The sequence below is a fragment of the Triturus cristatus genome, chromosome 4_1 (genome assembly GCF_964204655.1).
Source record: "Triturus cristatus chromosome 4_1, aTriCri1.1, whole genome shotgun sequence".
NCBI lineage: Eukaryota > Metazoa > Chordata > Amphibia > Caudata > Salamandridae > Triturus > Triturus cristatus.
Genome location: NC_140585.1, coordinates 1155434170 through 1155454909, shown reverse-complemented (window position 1 = coordinate 1155454909; position 20740 = coordinate 1155434170). Strand labels below are relative to the sequence as shown.

Sequence of the window (20740 nt, the reverse complement as noted above, 5' to 3'; positions counted from 1 at the left end):
ATTTCTTGGAAGATACAGCATGACAGCTGACCTCCGCCTTTGAACGCACAGCGAATCTGGGAAGATAAATATAAAATGTATTGGCATCTTAATTGCTCGTTTACCTGGTAATCTCCAGCGTGGTTATTTTGGGGGTGCTGCAGCACCTCTTGCCCCCCACTTCCAGCCCCTTTGCTCGGCTGATGATGGGACAGAGGCCCGGAGGTTGGTACTGTGCTCCAGCGCTGTGCCATCCTGTAAAATTAAAAACATTCAGGTCATCGAATGTACCTGGGGCCAGTTTTTCGCTTTGTATTGACGAGAATTTTATTTTGTCCATCTGCTTCCTGCTGCCAATGCTTAAATACCCCGCTCAGCTATGAGCCATCCGCATAGCAGATTCATTTAGAGAAAGGCGCCCAGCTTGTTGCTTGTTTTTATACTAAATGTAATGACAGATAAGCAAATTAGAGACTCAGTGAACGCTGAATGACATTAGAATTGGAAAATGGCCAAAACACACAATTAGTGTGGCTAGGCACATGCTAGTGCGCAGTTGTCGGGTCTGGGTTTCTTTATAAACATATAAGTGCACTGATACTGATGTGTGGAGAGGGAAAAGAGCAGAGGCCTGTGATGAGCTGCTTTAAAATGGGGTGCCTGTGTCCCCCCAAACCTGAAAGTGCTCACCTTACGTAGGTTGGTATACCCGAGCATCTTTCCCCCACTCACGCGATACTTTGGCTTTCCGGGAGTGTGATCACAGGGGTGCTCCTTGCAGCCATATCCCGTCTCTGGAGTGCCGATAAAACACTAACAGCAGGGCACAAGTCCTATAAAAAGAAGTGGGGGGACTGATCAAGTTTGGCAGTATGCAAGGAATATGTACCATCACATCACATGCATTTACAACGCATGTGATTACAATGTGGTCGTTACAACGACCATGATAGAGCGTTATGATAATCTGAAAATTGTAGGGGTACATTATATTCATGAATAGTCCGTACCCGCATATAATCTTATGTGTGTTAATATTAGTTAATAAATTGTGCCGTAATAATCAATGGAAAGTGAAGTGTTAGAATGAAGTTTGACATTTGCGAAAAGTAAAATAGCATTTAGATGGAATTATGTAATTCTTGATGTTCATTGCAAATGCTTAATGAAGTAGCTCATGTGTAATGTAATGCATTAGATTTAAAAGTGCATCATATTAAATTCTGCACATGTATAGATCATTAATTGTGCCTTAAATGTGATGAAATATAGTGCTTGAAGATGCAACATTTATAAATGCGTGTTTAATTTGATGCCAAAGGCCTAGATGGAGTATTTGCTCTTTCGTGCTATAAAAGGCCTATTCGTTTCCTTATGTTAGCCGGTTTGTGTAGGCCTGAAATGCATTTTCCCTGGTAAAGCTCTCATTTGGAGGCAGTCAGCGAAATTCATGTGGGTGCAAGGTTGTTCTGTTCACAAGCTTCTGTTGCAGGTGCAAGGACACCGTTCTTGTTAGTTAGACTAACGTCTTTTGTTTTAGGAGTTGGGTATGGAGGAGACCTGCTACAAAGTATTCAGGAATGCAGATAATTGAGAGCCGATATTCTTTCTCGCTGAAGAAGCCTGAGACCCAAGGACACATCAACCGTTGCTGGACCGAGTACACGTTTTGGTGGAAAAATACCTACGAGAGATGCCTGGCCAGAGGAGGTGTTTCAGGGTCGTGTTCTATCAATTGTGCATTTTGTATTAGTGACAGTGCCCGAGGTATGAGTTAGCAGAGAGCCGTTATAGGGGCAGAAGGAAGGGATTGATTCTTAGAAGGAAGACTTAGAACGAACTCTGTAGCTTTGGCTACTGACCCTTACAACGTGAGTGTACTTCTTAGGAAGTCTTCACAAGATGACACCTTTTCTTGATCTTGCCTGAGAAATGCCAAGTAAGGGATGCCACTTTAGTGATAGAGTAGGGATAGATTAACGGATTTTCTTGACAGCCACTAATGAAGACTAATATCGATGTTGGTGCAGTTATTGCTTGTCTATTATTTTTGAAGTTGCTCATTCTTTTTATGCTGCACCGGATTAGACTGATTCATAGGATGAACTTTGTATTAGTGCCTATGTATTTATACAACCTTGTTATGAGGTGCTTGTATGTTCAGTTATTCTTGACTTTGTAATAAAACCCCTAAATTGAAGTTGGGAGTCAGTGATCCTTTCCGAGTCTTACTTGATTGGTCAATTCTAGCTAGTTGTGAATGCGTTGGTCTTCTCTCCTTTACACTTTTCAGCAGGTAATAAAGATCCAGTCGACCAAGGATTCTTAGTAAGATTTTATAGTAGAATCTGGTGTTATCAGTTGGTAGCAGAGTAGGATGGTTACCTCTGTAGTAAGGGGAGACGTAGAGAAGGGTAGTCATTGAGTCCCCATAGAGCCCAAGTGAGGGTCATCCAGTGGATAGTGAGCGGAGGACGATGGCATTTGATGGAAATCGAAGGAGAGTGACGGTGCGGCAGAAGCAGCAGTTTTTGGTAGGGTGACTATGAACAGGGATGTGTGTCTGTTAGATTGCAGTGTTGTTTTGACTATGTGATGTCTTGCGGAGTTGGAATGAGAGTTGAGTGATTGTGGTTTCGGGCTGAACGTGTGCGGTCCATGAGATCCGATTAATTGATATCCCGGGATGAGAGATTGTGGTGTAGAAGACACCCAGAGTTGAAATTGTCTGACCGGTGATTGTGGGAGTCATGAGACGTCGTTGACTGACCCACCAGTGATAGGGAAATGTGTGTGTGAGTGTGTGAGTAACCGACGCAGGTTGTGGATTACTGTATGTGGCACATTGAGTGATTGGATCCTATCGATTAAGTACATGACTGTCCGGCCGTTCATGAGCAGATAGTCTGGGGAAGCTCTATGGTCATTTCGTGGACAGACGGTTGCCGGAGTTGAGGTCGACAATTGCGAGAGACTGTCTGGTCGTTTGGTGGACAGACAGTCAGAGAAGTGACTGTTCGGTCGTTTGGTGGACAAACAGTTATTTCATTCTATGAGAGAGACGCGTGAGTGTGCAAGAGATGAATTGTAAAGGAGGAGAACTGCTGTATGCGAAGGAAGAGTGACGTCAGAGAGTGTCGCACTGCGATAGGTCAGTTGGTGTGAAGCCACGCTGGTATTGGTGGATTGACATCAGGAAGTAAAACTAAACGCTGTATGTAAAAGAAAGTTGATTTCATCATGAAATGTTTTAAAGTTTTAGGAGATATGTGTAGAGGAGATAGAAGGCCGGTTACTCAAGGAGAAGAAACTCCAAATGAGGATACCCCAGCCCATTATATGGCTACGAATGTGGGATTGCATGCCATAATTCGGCTAGAAAATTGGCATAAAATGACTGAAAAAGAGGGAGAATTAGCTTTTCCACGTTATTGTACTTTTAGTTTGGAGGTGTTGTACCAGTTAAAAGCAGTGATGTCTTCATTGCGACCTGTACCCAGACCAACACAGTTTGAGGCGCTACATGCATGGATGAGAGCGGCACATGACAGGAAAAGAGATCAAAGTCATGAAAGGGTGAAAAGTCGATCAGGGCATTTCAAGATGCGCGATGGGACACATTGGAGAAAAGATGGAAACTATTGAGGGGGATAGGCTATTCCCGTTGATGGTGAAAGTAGGAGGTACCCAGAAGAAGTGTGGCGAGAAAGATGATAGTGACACAGAAGACAGCTTGTTAGATAGATTGCTATCAGAAAGACCGCCTCCGTATAATCCAGATTCAGAGGAGGGAAAGTCAGTATCAACAGAAGGGACTGTAGAATCGCAGACTCAACCTAGTGCGAAAGTAGTTGGAAGAATTTCAACAGGAACAGAAGGGATGGGAACACAGATACCAACAGGTACCGAAGCTAACGGAGTTACAGTTGTCCCAAGGCTACCGGATGCTCTTACAGTGCCGGTTACCATTGGCCTAATAGTGTTAGTATATGACCCAGATCAGGCAAGAAATGGAAGTTTAGCACAATCAGTAGCCGGAGAGGAGACTGGTTCTGGAGGGAATGGCATAGTGAGTGGAATAGCTCACCTTCCAAGACCTTTGAAATCAAGTACGCTATTGCCAGCCACTGCAGACTCCTCTAAAGGACAGGTGGATGTAAGAACGGCGAGACCAAGCTCTTTGGCCGATTCAAGATCTGACATGAGGCTAGGGAACCACCAGTGAGAAGCCAGAATGACAGGATGACAGGAGATTGGGATCACAGAAACTCGGAAAGCCGACCAGTCCTTAGGAATATAGCAGAAGGGAACCGATGTGGAGATCAGAGCAATGAGAATGGAAAATCGAGTGATGCATCTAGTCGAGGGACCCTGAAAGTTGCTATAAGAGCAAAGATGTTGGACATGGTGAGGTTGAAAGCTGAGGTAGATGAGATAATTAGTGGGAACATGCCTTTGGAAAGAGTGGAAATTTATGAACCAGACGAGTTGCTGTTTGTAGCACAGGATGTTACTCGCAAAGCAAGGACAGCACATGAAAAACTGACAGATTTGGCAAAAAGATATGAGGTGGATCTGTACAAAACAAAGATATTACAGGGAGGTCACAGATTGCAGTACAGTGATCAGGAACTGGAAGAGAAGAGGGTCATAGGGTTGAAAACTCACATTCGAGAATTGATTGTGGGGATACCTGCCTTCGAGTATACTTGATAAGTGGGAGGAAAGATGGTCCCAGAAGAAGAGCACCAAAAAGAGCGTAGGAGAGACACCACCTCCAGGAGGGGGGATAATAGGAGTGGAGAATTACCCTTTGCGCGAGGTACAGAACGGAGGGTATGTGCATGTGCCTTGGAGTAGAGGTGATTTGGCAGAATTTACTAATGAATTTCCTCGGCTGAGGAAAAAGCCCGTCGAGTGGTACAAGCAGGTCAACCAGTTTGTTAAAATTTCAAAAGTGTTGTGGGTTGATCTGAAATCCTTGTTTGATATTGTAGTACCAAGTGATTTGTGGGCTGCTTGTACGGTTGCAGTTGATTGGCCGACTTCTGAACCAGACAGGGATTCTGTCACCAATGGTCCTTCACCTATTGTTATGAAAAAGTTTGAGCAGAGGTCACATTTGCAGGCAGAATAGCTTTCAAAATTAACCAGAGTCCTCGGAAGACAGTTTGTGATATTTGACCCTGCCTTTGAAAGCCCAGCAAATGTGACGAGATAAGAACAAGATTTAAAGATCTGTTTACAGAAAAAGAGTTTGTGGAAGAATACAGTAAATACGGATTAGGCAAGGGGATGATCACATTTATCATGGACAGTCTAAAGCAGATAAAGCCAGCAAATGGAAAGCAAGAAAAAGTGAGTTACAAACCACAAAGCCAATAGCAAGAAATGGGCGCATATTTTGCAGCAGCACTATCTCAAGAGGGCATTCCCTCATTGCATGAGGGCATGGCCTCATGCAAATGAGGGAAACTCTTTACCTCTGCACCTGCGCTGTATTATGGACGCGGCACAAAGGCAAAGAAGCTGTCAGGAGGTGCACTGACAGTGTCCCACAAAACGATGGGGCACTGTCAGCGCGTACCCTGATGGCAGCCACCTGGATGGTGACAACGTGGTCCAAAGGACATTCCCTTTCAGGTGGGTACAGTCACTGCCTGCACCCGCTTGCAAGGGGATCTCTCTCCCCTCTTTAAAGCACAGGTTGGTTGCCGCCTGCACTGTGAAACATGGAGCGGCTATAAAGCAGCCACTCCGTATTGCACTTGAATGGGCTTCCCATAGGCCAGAATGAGTTTGAGGCTGTCCTGAGGCAGCACATTGAACCAAATAGGGCGCACTTTCCCTGTTTGTGCACAGGGCACCTGTTTAAAGGTGCACCATAGTGCAAACAGGGAAAGTGCGCCCCATACATAATAGGGCCCCTGGTGTCTATGATCAGGGGCATTAGTCTGGTGCCAGAATATAGTTGCCAGAATATTGTTTGACATAAATATTTTGTCCTGCATGTTGTTTGTAAAAATCTAACCCCATTGGAATAAATAATAGAAAATCTTCATCCAATGCAGCAATATTTTTGTTGACAATATTTTTTATATCAGAATTTTTTTTTCAGAGGATATCCTGATATAGAACTAGTGCAAAAACAACAGTTGATTGTCAGAATGCAGAGCAATGTCATACATTCACCCCAGTACAGAGATCTGGGCCTAAATCCATCGTTTTTTTGCTCACCATGCCATTCCAGTTTGAACTCAGCCATATGCAAATCAGTCTTGACCCTGTGCCTCATGGGAACAGTCCAGCCCGAACTGCAAAGCCAGGTTCTCCCTGGACTGGAACCAAGCATCCTAGGACCGGTTTTGGGGTTTCACCCCTCTTCAGCCAGGATAGCTTGATTCCAGTGGCATGGTAAGCACGGGACTCACGTCTGAGCATACCCGTCCCACTCGGGGTGACAAATGCAAAAACAACAGTTGATGGACAGAATGCAGAACAAAGTCATACATTCACCCCAGTACAGAGATCTGGGCCTAAATCCATTGTTTTTTTGCTCACCATGCCATTCCAGTTTGAACCCAGCCATATGCAAATCAGTCTTGACCCTGTGCCTCATGGGAACAGTCCAGCCCAAACTGCCAAGCCAGGTCCTCCCTGGACTGGAACCAAGCATCCTAGGACCAGTTTCGGGGTTTCACCCCTCTTCAGCCAGGATAGTTTGATTCCAGGGGCATGGTAAGCACGGGACTCACGTCTGAGCATACCCGTCCCACTCGGGGTGACAAATGCAAAAACAACAGTTGATGGACAGAATGAGAACAATGTCATACATTCACCCCAGTACAGAGATCTGGGCCTAAATCCATAGTTTTTTTGCTAACCATGCCATACCAGTTTGAACCCAGCCATATGCAAATCAGTCTTGACCCTGTGCCTCATGGGAACAGTTCAGCCCGAACTGCCAAGCCAGGTCCTCCCTGGACTGGAACCAAGCATCCTGGGACCGGTTTCGGGGTTTCACCCCTCTTCAGCCAGGATAGCTTGATTCCAGTGGCATGGTAAGCACGGGACTCACGTCTGAGCATACCTGTCCCACTCGGGGTGACAAATGCAAAAACCTGGTTGACGAGGGTGAAACCCCGAAACCGGTCCTAGGATGCTTGATTCCGGTCCAGGGAAGACATGGCTTGGCAGTTCGGGCTGGACTGTTCCCATGAGGCACAGGGTCAAGACTGATTTGCATAAGGCCATGTCTGACCTGGGGTGGGGTGGTGAGCAAAATAACGATGGATTAAACCCAGATCTGTGACTGGGGGTGAATGTTTTGCTAAGGTGCAACATTCCGTCCATCATCTTGTGTGTTTTGCTGATATAGAACTAGGACATTGCCATCTTGGGTTTCACAATGTAGTCCTCTGATATATCTGGAGATTTCTGCTTCATTGAACATTCTCCATTCCGGCAATGCCCCCTGTCGTTGCCAAATCCCTTATTTTCCATGTTCCTTGTGTGGCTATCTCACATTGATCTACTTGTGTAGCACCTCTGTGAGTGAGCCTCACTATCATTACTTCTTAAAGGTGCAGGTAAATCTGTGATGGCTGCAAATGTACAAGTTGTGGTTGGATTGGAATGCTGTCGAATTTTGCCTGATTTGAGACCGCGCTATGCGTTTATATTTTTGATTATTCACTTGTTTCATCTAGGGTTCTAATCTATCCTGACATTTCTATCTGGAGACTCGCAGTTACCTGTCTCTCACTCTCTAACTAAACAGTTCAGCGACTGCCAGCAGAATAACAAGATCCTTGCGCTCTCCAATCTGAGTCCCTTGTATCTCTCCTCTGTAGCCAGATTGATATCTACTCTTTGGCGATGGGGCCACTCGTGATGCGCGTGTTGGTGCTGGTTCTAGTTCTGTTTCCTCACTTCTGACTATACAATGAGCTGATGGTGAGCTTGAGGCATACACCAACCCTATACTGCCATAAGTATGGTTGGGGCTACAGGTCTCCTGAGGTATCATCCGCATAAGACACCACAGGCCCACCTCAAGACTCAATCAACTGGCCCAGTGGTGCTAGATAAAGATTGAACAAAGTGGGACTTAAAGCTGAGCCCTGAGGATCTCCAAAGAGAAGAGGCTTAGAGTGGGATGAGAAAGGATGAAGATAAACCTGCGGAGATTTCGCCTCTAAAAATAACTTCAGCCAAGAGGAGGCTGTTCCTTGTATGCCAGCCGAACTGAGGGGCATATTTACAAGCCCCTATCGCTATCGACGTCACTTTTTTCGACGTTCCTCAGGTGATATAGGCTTCGCCTTATTTACATGGCAATGTTAAGCCACTTAACGTGGCTTTACGCTGCCTTGTAAATAAGGCACCCTTTCACGCTATACCTAGTGTGAAAGGGCAATGGGTGTTGCTGTGGGCATTCCGCTGCAACACCCTTTGATTTTGATGCTGCCCATATTTACAAGGGTGGCGTAAAAAGGGGCAGCGCCAACATTTAGACCAAAAAAAGCTGGTCTTAACATGGCACCATGAGGAGAAATGATTTATATCTCTTTGTTTTTGCTGTTTCTGTGTGTGCTGCATTGTGCAGCACACATAGAAACAGCAAAACGCCATGCACATAAACAATCATTTAAAAAAATGACGAGTTGCAACTTCTGCACCAAGCAGCACACATAGGAGTTACAAATCGCAATTTAATATTGTTTATTTTCAGGAAGGGACACCATCCTGCACATTAACAATCATTCCCACAATGCAGGCACCCTTGCACTATGGTGCAATGGTACCTGCGTTGGCACTAGGCAGCTGTAATTAGCGCCAGCCCAGGGGGAAATGCAGGGCTGCACTGTATTGTTGTAAATACCTTGCAGCTCAGCGTTTCAAAAGTGGCGGAGCCCTGCATTAAGCCAAGAAGGCTAATGCCACGCCCTGTCACTTTACTTGTAAATATTACCCTAAGTCTATCCATTATAATGGTATGTGAAGCCATATCTAATGCTGCCAATAGGTCCAACATAATCCCCATTGTAGCATCCAATTAGTCTTTAATATATTCAGTCACTTCCAATAAGGCAGTTTCAGTACACATACCTTGTCGGAAGCTAGCCTATGAGTTGTGCAACCGGCCATTAGGTTCTAGAAAGGGGGAGAGCTGACCATTTACCAATTTCTCTGAGATTTTGGCTGCTGCTGGTAAAAGGGAGATGGGCTAAAGTTACTCAAGGTGGCCAGATCTGCATTAGGCTTCCTAAGTAAGGGCTGAAGAAAAGAGTCTTTCCAGTCAGAAGGGAAAACGGTCAACATCTAGGGAGGTGTTCAGAATTTTGTTGTACTCCAGATTGATGTTAGAGGCAATAAACTGTAAGATTCGAGGTGAGCTAAGATCTGCTGGGGATCCTGATTTACATTTCTCAAGTTCTTTGAGCTAAACTTCCTCTGAATTTTTTAAGAATATTTGAGAGTAGATGACTTTGTTCTACCCCCGAGTCTACCGGCACCTCCAGTGTTATGTTTGTGGGAAAGGTTGCATACAAGTTCTGAATTTTATCATGAAAGAAGGAAGATAGATTGTCATAAAGTTCGCAAGAAGGGCTAATTTTACTATTTACTGCCTCAGGAGCAAGAAAAGAATGGACAATTTTTGCCACCTCGCGTGAGGTATTTGAAGCAGCCAAAATGTGAGAGGAAAATAATTCTCTCTGTGCTTTACGGGGAGATTTGCAAACATTTTTCAGACCTTCTTTGTATTGATCCTTAGCCTTCGGACAATAGAAATCTGCAGCTTCGCTTTAGATGACAATAAGTGATATCAGTGTTCCTTCCTTATCTACTGGCTGTTGGGTAGTGACGGCGATGTTGGGAGAATTTTACAGGTCAGTTAGTTAGGGAACAGGTTCTGCAGGATGGAGATGAAGTTTTACAGGTAAGGACTGGCTCATGGGAGAGAGACGAGGAGGTCATTTGCCTTTTCTGATGCCAAATTTAGTCAGCCCTGCTGCATACTTTTACCCTCCATTGCTGCATAATTTCATTGTCCACACAATAGGATTCTTAGTATAGATCTGAGATGCCAGTCACCTATTAATCTGCATTAAAGTGAATTGTTTATTTGGTAATGCCCAGTATTCATGTAAAATGTGTATGTGCCGCACAGTTGCATTTACTGTGGACCACGCACATATAGAGTATGGGGCACATATGGTGGCCTCGAGCATGCTGGGTGGGGGTGCCCACAAAATATTGAACAGCGATTTTATTTATTTGACCTGGCACTGTCTAATTTTTAAACCATTACTAACAATACCGACTATCAAATGGATACGCCCCTCTTGTAGCACAGGTAGTGTATGTGGGTAGCATTCCCACTGCGCAGAAGAAAGCTAATTGCCAATCTATTGCTCCTCACCATGAGTAAAAATGCAACAGCATGGACATGTGGGCAGTCGCCTACCATCACGAAATGGCGGTGTTAGACCTGGCAGCCTTGGCGTGTGTTTTCCCCGTATATCTGCCTTTGCCTCCTGTGTTTTTGCTGTGTGTTGAACTTCGTTTTGCTGGTCTAGATGCTTTGGGCAATTTGCCACTGCTGTTCAGTGCCAAAGTGCAAGTTCTCCCTCTGTAAATTGTTATGATGGATTAGTGTTTCCATGATTGGGTTATTTGGTTTACTGGTAAGTCCCTAGTACCCATACCCATACCGCCATTATTCTTGATGAGCACTGAGACAACTGTAGGCAAATTCGTAATTGCAAAATGCTTGCATAACCTCTAAACCTTATCTTTGGATGAATTCTCATGCCTGGAGGGGTGACTGCAACACGCTTGTCTAACCTTCAAAGGTGGAATGATAAATATTTTTTATGTTGCTGCTTGTATATTGTGTAAATCACTTGTCCGTAAAGTATGACTCTAAATTGCTGTGTTACAAGTATATATAAAATGTATTTTGACATCACCTTGGATACACCTTGTCCTGAAATGGTAAAACTCACAGTTCTATTTAAACCTACTTAAATACAGTATTACAAATAGAGTGATGCTTGGAGGGATGCAGCCTCTTGTTTGAAGATATGCTTCCCATGTTTGGTGGGATGATGTCATGTGTTTGGGGGGGATCGTGTCTCGTGTTTGGTGGGATGATGTCTCGTGTTTGGTGGGATGATGTCTTGTGTTTGGGGGGGATCGTGTCTCGTGTTTGGTGGGATGATGTCTCGTGTTTGGTGGGATGATGTCTTGTGTTTGGGGGGATCCTGTCTCGTATTTGGTGGGATGATGTCTCGTGTTTGGTGGGATGATGTCTCATGTTTGGTGGGATGATGTCTCATGTTTGGTAGGGATGATGTCTCATGCTTGGGATGATGTCTTATTTGGTGGGATATCTAAAGTTTGGTATGGTGAAGTCTAGTGTTTGGTGGTATGATGCCTTGTGGTTGGTAGGATGATGCCTCTTGTTTGATGGGATGATGCCTGACGTTTGATGGAATGATGTCTCTTCTTTGGTGGGATGTCTCATGTTTGGTGGGATGACGTCTCTTCTTTGGAGGGATGTCTCATGTTTTTCACCTTGGCGTGTGTTTTCCCCGTATATCTGCCTTTGCCTCCTGTGTTTTTGCTGTGTGTTGAACTTCGTTTTGCTGGTCTAGATGCTTTGGGCAATTTGCCACTGCTGTTCAGTGCCAAAGTGCAAGTTCTCCCTCTGTAAATTGTTATGATGGATTAGTGTTTCCATGATTGGGTTATTTGGTTTACTGGTAAGTCCCTAGTACAGTGCACTCTGTGTGCCTATGGTCTGTAAACCAAATGCTGCTAGTGAGCTTGCAGCACTGATTGTGCCACCCACACAAGCGGCTTTGCAACAGAGTCTCAGGCCTGCCATTGCGGTGTCTGTGTGCAGTCTAATACTGCCATGTCTACCTGGCAAGTGCGCCCACTTGCCAGGTCCTAACCTTCCATTTTCTCACGTGTGAGTCACCCCTAAGGTAGGCCCAAGGTACCCCTGTGGGCAGGTTGCTGTGTATGTGAAACATAGGGCGTGCCCTAATGTGTGTAGCAGGTCCTGATAGTGAAATACTGCCAATTTCTTTTTTCAGTATTGGGGCTATCTGTCCAATGGGAGTTTATTTATAACATCCTACAAATATAACTTCCCATTGGGACAAGATGGAATGATGGAGTTTAATATGCCTGAACTCATAATCTAAAGATGCATCTTTTAGTAAAGATGATTTTTACATTCTGGGTGTGAAAATACCACTTTTAGAAAGAAGGCATTTTCTTGCTGAGACTTCCAATGGGCCAATGCTAAGTTTGCGTATTGACTGTCTGGCCTTGGAGTGACAGGGGCTGGAGAAGTGCATTCTGTTCATACAGCCACTTGGCGGGGGGGGGAGTTAGGAGTGTCCTGCCTTTCCAGGGTGAGTCAGGGCTGGGCTGAATAGACCTGGGCTGCATTTAGAGTAGGGGGAGGAGATTTATTTCACACCTGAATGGGCCTGGTCTGCCTTGGACAATGCTGCCTCCACCTCCTGCCGGGCAGCTGCACCAGAGAAGACAGAACTGGTTCTGGCTGTGCAAAGACACTCTCTGCTACCAGAGAACAAAGGATTTTGTACTATAAGTAGTGGGACCCAGACCTTTAGATCACTTGTGGACTTCAAGAAGAACCTCTGCCAAGGAGCAGAGCTGGAAGAAACTGGAGGAGGAGTACTGCCCCTTTGCTGTGCTGTCTGGGGTTGGCCTGCAGTAGCTGTTTCTGCGAAGAAAGGAACTGTGTGTGCATCCTGCTTGAGAAAGTATCTCCAAGTTGTTGGAAGTGGAGCTTGACCCTGTTCAAGAGGTCTCAGTAACAGCAAAGACCTCTAAATCCTTCTGGGCACGGGCTCTAGAACCGCTGGTTTCAGTCGCTGCAGAAGAAAAGGGCAACCGACTCTGTCACACAGGAATCCGTGTCTTGAAGGCCTGGCAGAAGGCACTGCTGAAATTTGTACCGCATCCTTTGTCTCACCGATGCCGTCTGGACAATCGTCGCCGAGCTGCTGCTTGCAGCTCATCCTCTGGGCACTGCACTCAACACCACCTCGTCTCACCATGCCTGGACATCACCGACACCGTTGCTGCCCAAACGGAACAGCAATTGGCTCCGTCGCCTGCATCACAGCCTGGCTGCACCGCATCGAGCACCGCCTTGCCCTGCATGAAAGCCTTGGTCTCACGGACACCGTTGCTGAGCCGCTGCCTGCACCGCACCGTGAGGGCACCACACCCTGCACCGTGCCACTTCACCGCAACCGCAATGGTTGCACCGACCAGTCCGTACAAACGTGTCAGCCGCAACAAGAAAGGTATTGTCTTCGAGTCTGTCAACGCTTTAGCTAGCCCGTACCGATGCTATCAGCTGGATCTGTTAGAATCTGTCATTTTCAGCATCGCGGTAGCCCCGGATGGAGCTACCGACTTGGAAGAAGTGTGTTTTGCAGCTATTTTTGCATTTTAAAAGTTATCTTGCAAAATAACTACTTTTACAGCATTGTATGTGGACTTTTTGTCATATTTGGTCTAGATAATATTTTGCTTATTGTTCTAAACCTGTGTGGTGTCCATTTTTAGTATTTTCATTGTATTGTTGTATGTGTTCACAAATGCTTTACACACTGCCCCTTAGATAAGCCTGTCTGCTCATGCCAAGCTACCAATGGGGTGAGCAGGGGTTATTTTAGAAATGTATCCCCCTTACCCTGACTAAGAAGAAGGGTCCCTACTTGGACAAAGGTGCAAACCATTTCCATCTAGAGACCCCCATTTTTAACAGGCAGACTGGCGCAGCCTACCATGATGACCTTACTGACACGTTCACGTCCATGTCTACAGTGCCTATAAAAAATAGATTAAAACAGAAGGGGGTCCTTTGATGTCACATTTACCCAGTAGATCCTGTGCCTTTCCTGAGATTCCTAGCCCTAATGTTAACGATGACCAACATAACATACCGCCATTATTCTTGATGAGCACTGAGACAACTGTAGGCAAATTCGTAATTGCAAAATGCTTGCATAACCTCTAAACCTTATCTTTGGATGAATTCTCATGCCTGGAGGGGTGACTGCAACACGCTTGTCTAACCTTCAAAGGTGGAATGATAAATATTTTTTATGTTGCTGCTTGTATATTGTGTAAATCACTTGTCCGTAAAGTATGACTCTAAATTGCTGTGTTACAAGTATATATAAAATGTATTTTGACATCACCTTGGATACACCTTGTCCTGAAATGGTAAAACTCACAGTTCTATTTAAACCTACTTAAATACAGTATTACAAATAGAGTGATGCTTGAAGGGATGCAGCCTCTTGTTTGAAGATATGCTTCCCATGTTTGGTGGGATGATGTCATGTGTTTGGGGGGATCGTGTCTCGTGTTTGGTGGGATGATGTCTCGTGTTTGGTGGGATGATGTCTTGTGTTTGGGGGGATCCTGTCTCGTATTTGGTGGGATGATGTCTCGTGTTTGGTGGGATGATGTCTCATGTTTGGTGGGATGATGTCTCATGTTTGGTAGGGATGATGTCTCATGCTTGGGATGATGTCTTATTTGGTGGGATATCTAAAGTTTGGTATGGTGAAGTCTAGTGTTTGGTGGTATGATGCCTTGTGGTTGGTAGGATGATGCCTCTTGTTTGATGGGATGATGCCTGACGTTTGATGGAATGATGTCTCTTCTTTGGTGGGATGTCTCATGTTTGGTGGGATGACGTCTCTTCTTTGGAGGGATGTCTCATGTTTGGTGTGATGATGTCTCATGTTTGGGGATGATGTCTCGTGTTTGCTAGGAGGCCGTCTCATGTTTGTGGGATGACATCTTTTGTATGAAGGAATGCTGTCTTATTTTTGGTGAGATGATGACTATATGTTGTGGGATGATGTCTTTGGTGGGATATCTGATGTTTGGAGGGATGATGTTTCATGTTTGGAGGGATGATGTCATATGTTTGGTGGGATGACACTTCATGTTTGGTGGGATGATGTATCATGTTTGGTGGGATGATGTCTCATGTTTGGTGGGATGACGCTTCATGTTTGGAGGGATGACATTTCATGGTTGGTGGGATGATGTCATATGTTTGCCGGGATGATGTCTCATGTTTGGGGATTACATCTCTTGTATGAAGGAATGCTGTCTCATGTTTGGTGGGATGACATCTCATGTTTGGTGGGATGACATCTCATGTTTAATGGGATGATGTCCCATGTATGGTGGGATACTGCCCCATGTTTGGTGGAATGACAGCTTATGTTTGATGGGATAACGCTTTATGTTTGGTGGGGCAAAGTCTCATGTTTGGAGGCATGACGTCTCAGGTTTGGTGGGGTGACGTCTCATGTTTGGAAGGATGATGTCCGATGTTTGATGGGATGTTGCCTCATGTTTGGTGGGATGATGTCTCTTGTATGAAGGCGCTGTCTTATGTTTGGGGGGTTGATGTCTCATGTTCGATGGGAGGATGTCTCATGTTTGAAAGGATCACATCTCATGTTTGGTGGCCTGATGTCTCATGTTTGGTGGAATGACACCCCATGTTTGGTGGGAAGATGTCATATGTTTGGTGGGATCACGTCTCATGTTGGGTGGGTTGACACCTCATGTTTAGTGGGATGGGGATGACATCTCTTATATATAGGAATGCTGTCTCATTTTTCGTCAGATGACTTCTCTTGTTTGGAGGGATGGCATCTCATTTTTGGAGAGATGATGTCCTGTGTTTGTTGGCTTGATGCCTCATGTTTGCTGGGATGATGTCCCATGTTTGATGGAATGATGTCTCATGTTTGGCGGGATGATGTCTCTTCTTTGGTGGGATGACATCTCTTTTTGGTGGGATGATGTCTCATGTTTGGTGGGATAATGTCTCATGATTGGTTACTTGAGTCCTCATGTTTGGTGGGATGATGTCTCATGTTTGGTGGGTTGATGTCCCCGGTTTGGTGACATGATGCCTAATGCCTAATGTTTGGTGAGATGATGTCTCATGTTTGGTAGGAGTAAGTCTCATGTGTGGTGGTATGACTTCTCATGTTTGGTGGGATAAAGTCTCATGTTTGGAGGGATGATTTCCTCTGTTTGATGGGATGACGTCTCGTGTATGAAAGAAGGCTGCATTGTTTGGTGGGATGACCTTTCATGTTCAGATGGATGATGTCCCATGTTTGGTTGGATGATGTATCATGTTTGGTGGAATGTTGATGTTTGGTGGGATAGCGTCTCATGTTTGATGGGATGATGTCTTTTGTTTGTGGAATGTTGATGTTTGGTGGGATGACGTTGCATGTTTGTTAGGATCATGTTCCATGCTTGGTGGGGTGATGTCTTGTGGTTAGGTAGGTGCAGATTTTATGCGTACGATGCTACAGTCTCTTTGCCGAATGGATCCACTCTCATTTTTGAGGGATGCAGTCTCATGTTTAGAAGTGGTGCAGGCTCCTCCATGGATGGATACGGTTTAATGATTGGAAGGGTAGAGTTGCACCATGTTTCAAGGGTAGCAGTCTCGTGTTTGGTGGCACAATGTCTCCTGCTTAGATGGATGCAGTTTCATGCATGGAGCGCCATATTCTCTTGGTTAAATGGATGCAGTCTCTCGTTTTAGAGCATGCTTCCTTATGTGTGGAGAAATTCTGTCTTGTTTTTCGAGGGATTCTGTCTCTGTTTGGATGGATGCCATCTCTTGTTTGTAGCAGTACATACTTTTTGTTGTTGAAGAAATGCAGTCTCTTGCTTGTATCAAAGCAGCCTTGTGTTAGGAGGAATGCAATGTCATGCTTCGAGGGAGTGCAATCTATTGCTTGGATTGATGGAGTCTCATGCTTGAAGGGTTGCAGTCTTATGTTTGAAGGCATGCTGTCTCGTGCTTGGAGGCATTTGTACCTTGTTCTAAGAGAATCTATGTTATATTTGGAGTGATATAGTCTTGTGTTTCGAGTAAGGGTGGGTAGCTACCTCTGCTCCGTCAGCAGAGGTTGCAGAGTTTTGCCACCCCTGCGCCCCACAGGGAACGCAGAGTTCAGCAAAACATGCGCAGTCCTCCCAAGACGTACAGAGTAGGGGTTTTGCACTGATGAGGAGACAGCCAAGAGGAGGCGGACAGCCCGAACATGGCGATCAACGCACCAGGTAAGCCAAGCAGGTGGCAGTCTAGGGGTCAGGAACCCTCCAGGTCTGCTGCCTGCATGCAGGTTAGGATGGAGCGGAATTCCACTGAGTTTTTAGGCAACTCTGTGGAATTCCGCATAGTGACACTCCGCCTACTCCGCCCACCCTTAGTTTCAAGTTAAGTTGTCTGTTGCTTAAGACAATACAGTCTCATGCTTGGATCAATTCAATCTCATGTTTGGCGGGATTATGCAATCTTTTGTTTGGAGAGTGTACAGTTTTATGTTTGAAGACATGCAGTCTCATGTGTGAAGACATGCAGTCTCATGTTTGAAGGCATGCTGCCGTATCCTTTAAGACATGCAGTCTCATGGTTGAAGACATGCAGTCTCATGTTTGAAGACATGCAGTCTCATGTTTGAAGGCATGCTGGCTCATGTTTGGGGGAATGTTGACTCGTCTTCGTAAGGTTGACACCTCTTTTTTTGGTAGAGTCAGTCTCTAGCTTGGAGGGATGGAATTCTGCCTTTGAAGTTGTGCATTCTCATGCCTGAACCAATGCAGTCTCATGCCTGAAGATCTGCAGCCTAATCCTTGAAAACATACTGTCATGTTTGCAGTGGTGCACTTTCTTGATTGTGGTGCAGCCTCATGCTTGGATCGATGCAGTCTCATGCTTGAATGGATGCAGTCTCATGCTTGGATAAATGCACCCTCATGCTCGGATATATGCACTCTAATGCTTGGATGGATGGAGTCTCATTCTTGGAAGGATGCAGTCTCATGCTTGGAATGATGCTGTCTCATACTTGGAATGATGCACTCTCTTGCTTGGACCGATGCAGTCTGGTGCTTGGCTGGATGCAGTCTCATGTTGGGCTGGATGCAGTCTCATGCTTGGATTTATGCAATCTCATGATTGGGTTGATGCGCTGTTTTGCTTGGATCAATGCTGTCTCATGCTTGGGTGGATGCAGTAATATGCATGGATTTATGCAGTCTCATGCTTGGCTGGATGCAGTCTCATGCTTGGCTAGATGCAGTCTCATGCTTGGATCGATGTGCTCTCTTACTTGGATCGATGCTGTGTCATGCTTGGGTGGATGCAGTCTTATGCATGGATGTAATCAGTCTCATGCTTGGCTGGATGCAGTCTCAAGCTTGGCTGGATGCAGTCTCAAGCTTGGATGGATGCAGTCTCATGGTTGGATTTATGCAGTCTCACGCTTGAAATCATACAGTATCATGCTTGGATGGATGCAGTCTCATTCTTGGATAGATGTAGTCTTATGTTCGGGGGGATGTAGTCTTAAGCTTGGATGGATGCAGTCTCATTCTTGGATAGATGCAGTCTCATGCTTGAAGGTATGCAGTTTTACACTTGAAAGGTTGCAGTCTCATGCTTGAAGGGATGCTGCTTCATGCTCTGATGGACGCAGTCTCATGCTTGGATTTATGCAGTCTCATGCTCGGATGGATGCAGTCTCATGCTCGGATAGATGCACTCTCTTGCTTAGATGGAGGCAGTCTCGTGTTTGGATGGATGCAGTCTCATGCTCAGATGGATGCAGTCTCTTGCTTGGATCGATGCAGTCTCATGTTTGGAGGGATACAGTTTTGTGGCTGTTAGGATGCAATCCCGTCTTTGAAGGGGTGCAGTTCCAAGTTTAAAGGGAGGCAGTCTCATGTTTCGAGACATGTAGTATCCTGTTTGAAGGTATGCTGTCTCATGATCAGAAGGGTTCAATCTAGAGGAATACAATCTCTTGCTTGGGGGTATACAGTCTTCTGTTCAGAGGGGGTGCAGTCTAACCTTGAAGGGATGTAGTCTCAGGCTGAAGAGGTTGCAATTTCGTGTTTGAATTGGTACAGTGCAGTCTCAAGCTTAAATGGATGCAGTCTCATGTTTGAAGATATGGAGTCTCTTATTTGAAGATAAGCTGTCTCATGCCTGTAGGGTTCAGTCTAATTTTTAGATGGTTACAATCTCTTGCTTGGGGGATGCAGTCTTCCTTTCGGAGGAGGTGCAGTCTAATCTTGAAGGGATGCAGCCTCCTGTTTAGAGGCGTGCAATCGCTTGGTCGGGAGATACAGTCTTCTGTTCTGAGGGAGTGCAGCGTAATCTTTTTTTATTTATTGACCCTAAAGTTTGCGGATGAATGCATCTATACATAGTCCTGGGAGACAGTTCTATCTGACTTCTATTCAATAACATTGGTGTCACAAAAAATAATCCAATCTAGCAAAGGAACTATGGGGAGCCTTAATGAAGGTATACCGAGGGCTGGGAAATTTAAATTTAGCCCATACATCAGCCAAGCCAACTGACTTCTCCAGAGTCTTAAGAACCCTATATGATTGTAGTTTACGTTCAGTCTAACTGCAACCCCCAGCCCCTGGGTTCCTTTTGCTTCCATTTAGATTAAAGTTCCCATAAAGCACATATGGTGCCTGCCGGAGTGAAAGCTCTGTTTACAGAAAATTAAAGAAACCAGCATTGTTCAAAACCGGTGCATATATTAAACATAGCATGAAAGATCCTGTTTGGTACTGGCACTCAGGTAATGCCCACCCCCGTATGTGTCGGCAGCCGTGCAGCCATATGTATTTCTCTTATTCCTAGCAAAAATAGCAACCCCTCTAGTTTTAGCATCCTGCGTGGTGCATGTAAGTAGGCTTAGGCCTCGTGTTTTTAATAGGATTTTACTACCCCTGTCAATATGTGTTTCTTGAAGGCAGTAGATATCAGCACTTAGAGCTTTGAGGTCCTCTACCAATCGCCTTCTCTTGGCCCCATCATACAGGCTGCATATGTTAACTGAGGTTATGTGAAACTTGCCCATCACCGTAAGTCAACCTGGTGCCATCACAAAAACCCATTTCTGTTAGAGTCCAGGATAATCTTAGCATAGCTAATTCTGAAAAAAGTATTTCTTCTAGCGTCACTCACAGGATCAAATTGTTCTAATACCAGGCTTTTTCCAACCAGCGCTTCCCTCTCAGTACACACCCGACACCCTTTTCTAGTCCATGAAACCAGTCCCTCAAAGCCAATCACAACCCACCCCCCAACTCCTGTGTCCCTTGGAGCACCCTACCTCCCCCCCTTCCTTCCAGCCCTTAACCCCTCCCACCACCAATCAATAGAGACAATCAGGCCACCCATAGCCTGATGGATGACGCTTGCAAAAGCTCACCGCCAACTCTACTCCCTCCCCCACACAAGGGTTAAGAAAGAGAATGGAGAAAAAGAGACCCCCCTAACCATCACTTTGTTGCAGAGTACCCCAAACCAAGAAGGTTAGTGATGCAAATAACACCATAAAGAAGTAATAGCTACCCATGCAATGCTCAAAATTCTAGACTGCTGCTTATCACATCCTTTACCCCCACCAGTCAAGATCGCTTAAGTTTCATTTGTGGATAGGGGGAAAGAACTCCCCTTCTATGCTGTGAGATAGGCCCATCCAAGTACTCTTTAACATGAATTTTGGATGTAAAAAATCTTAATTTGCCTTTAACGATAGTCCGCAAACAAGCTGGAGCCAAAAGATAAGGTTCTGCCCGCCCTCTTGGAAAGGCTTTATAAGTTGTCGTA

At 45.2% G+C, this 20740-nt stretch overlaps 1 long non-coding RNA gene across 1 annotated transcript in view; it reads right to left on the bottom strand.

Annotated features, from left to right (window-relative positions):
* Window positions 1-677: 677 nt before the first annotated feature.
* The window catches only part of LOC146856233 (uncharacterized), a 246500-nt gene continuing 226437 nt past the window's right edge, over window positions 678-20740 (bottom strand). Inside the window, exon 3 of the long non-coding RNA XR_014980917.1 lies at window positions 678-812. This is a non-coding gene — a long non-coding RNA (uncharacterized LOC146856233). The remainder of the gene's footprint in view (window positions 813-20740) is intronic.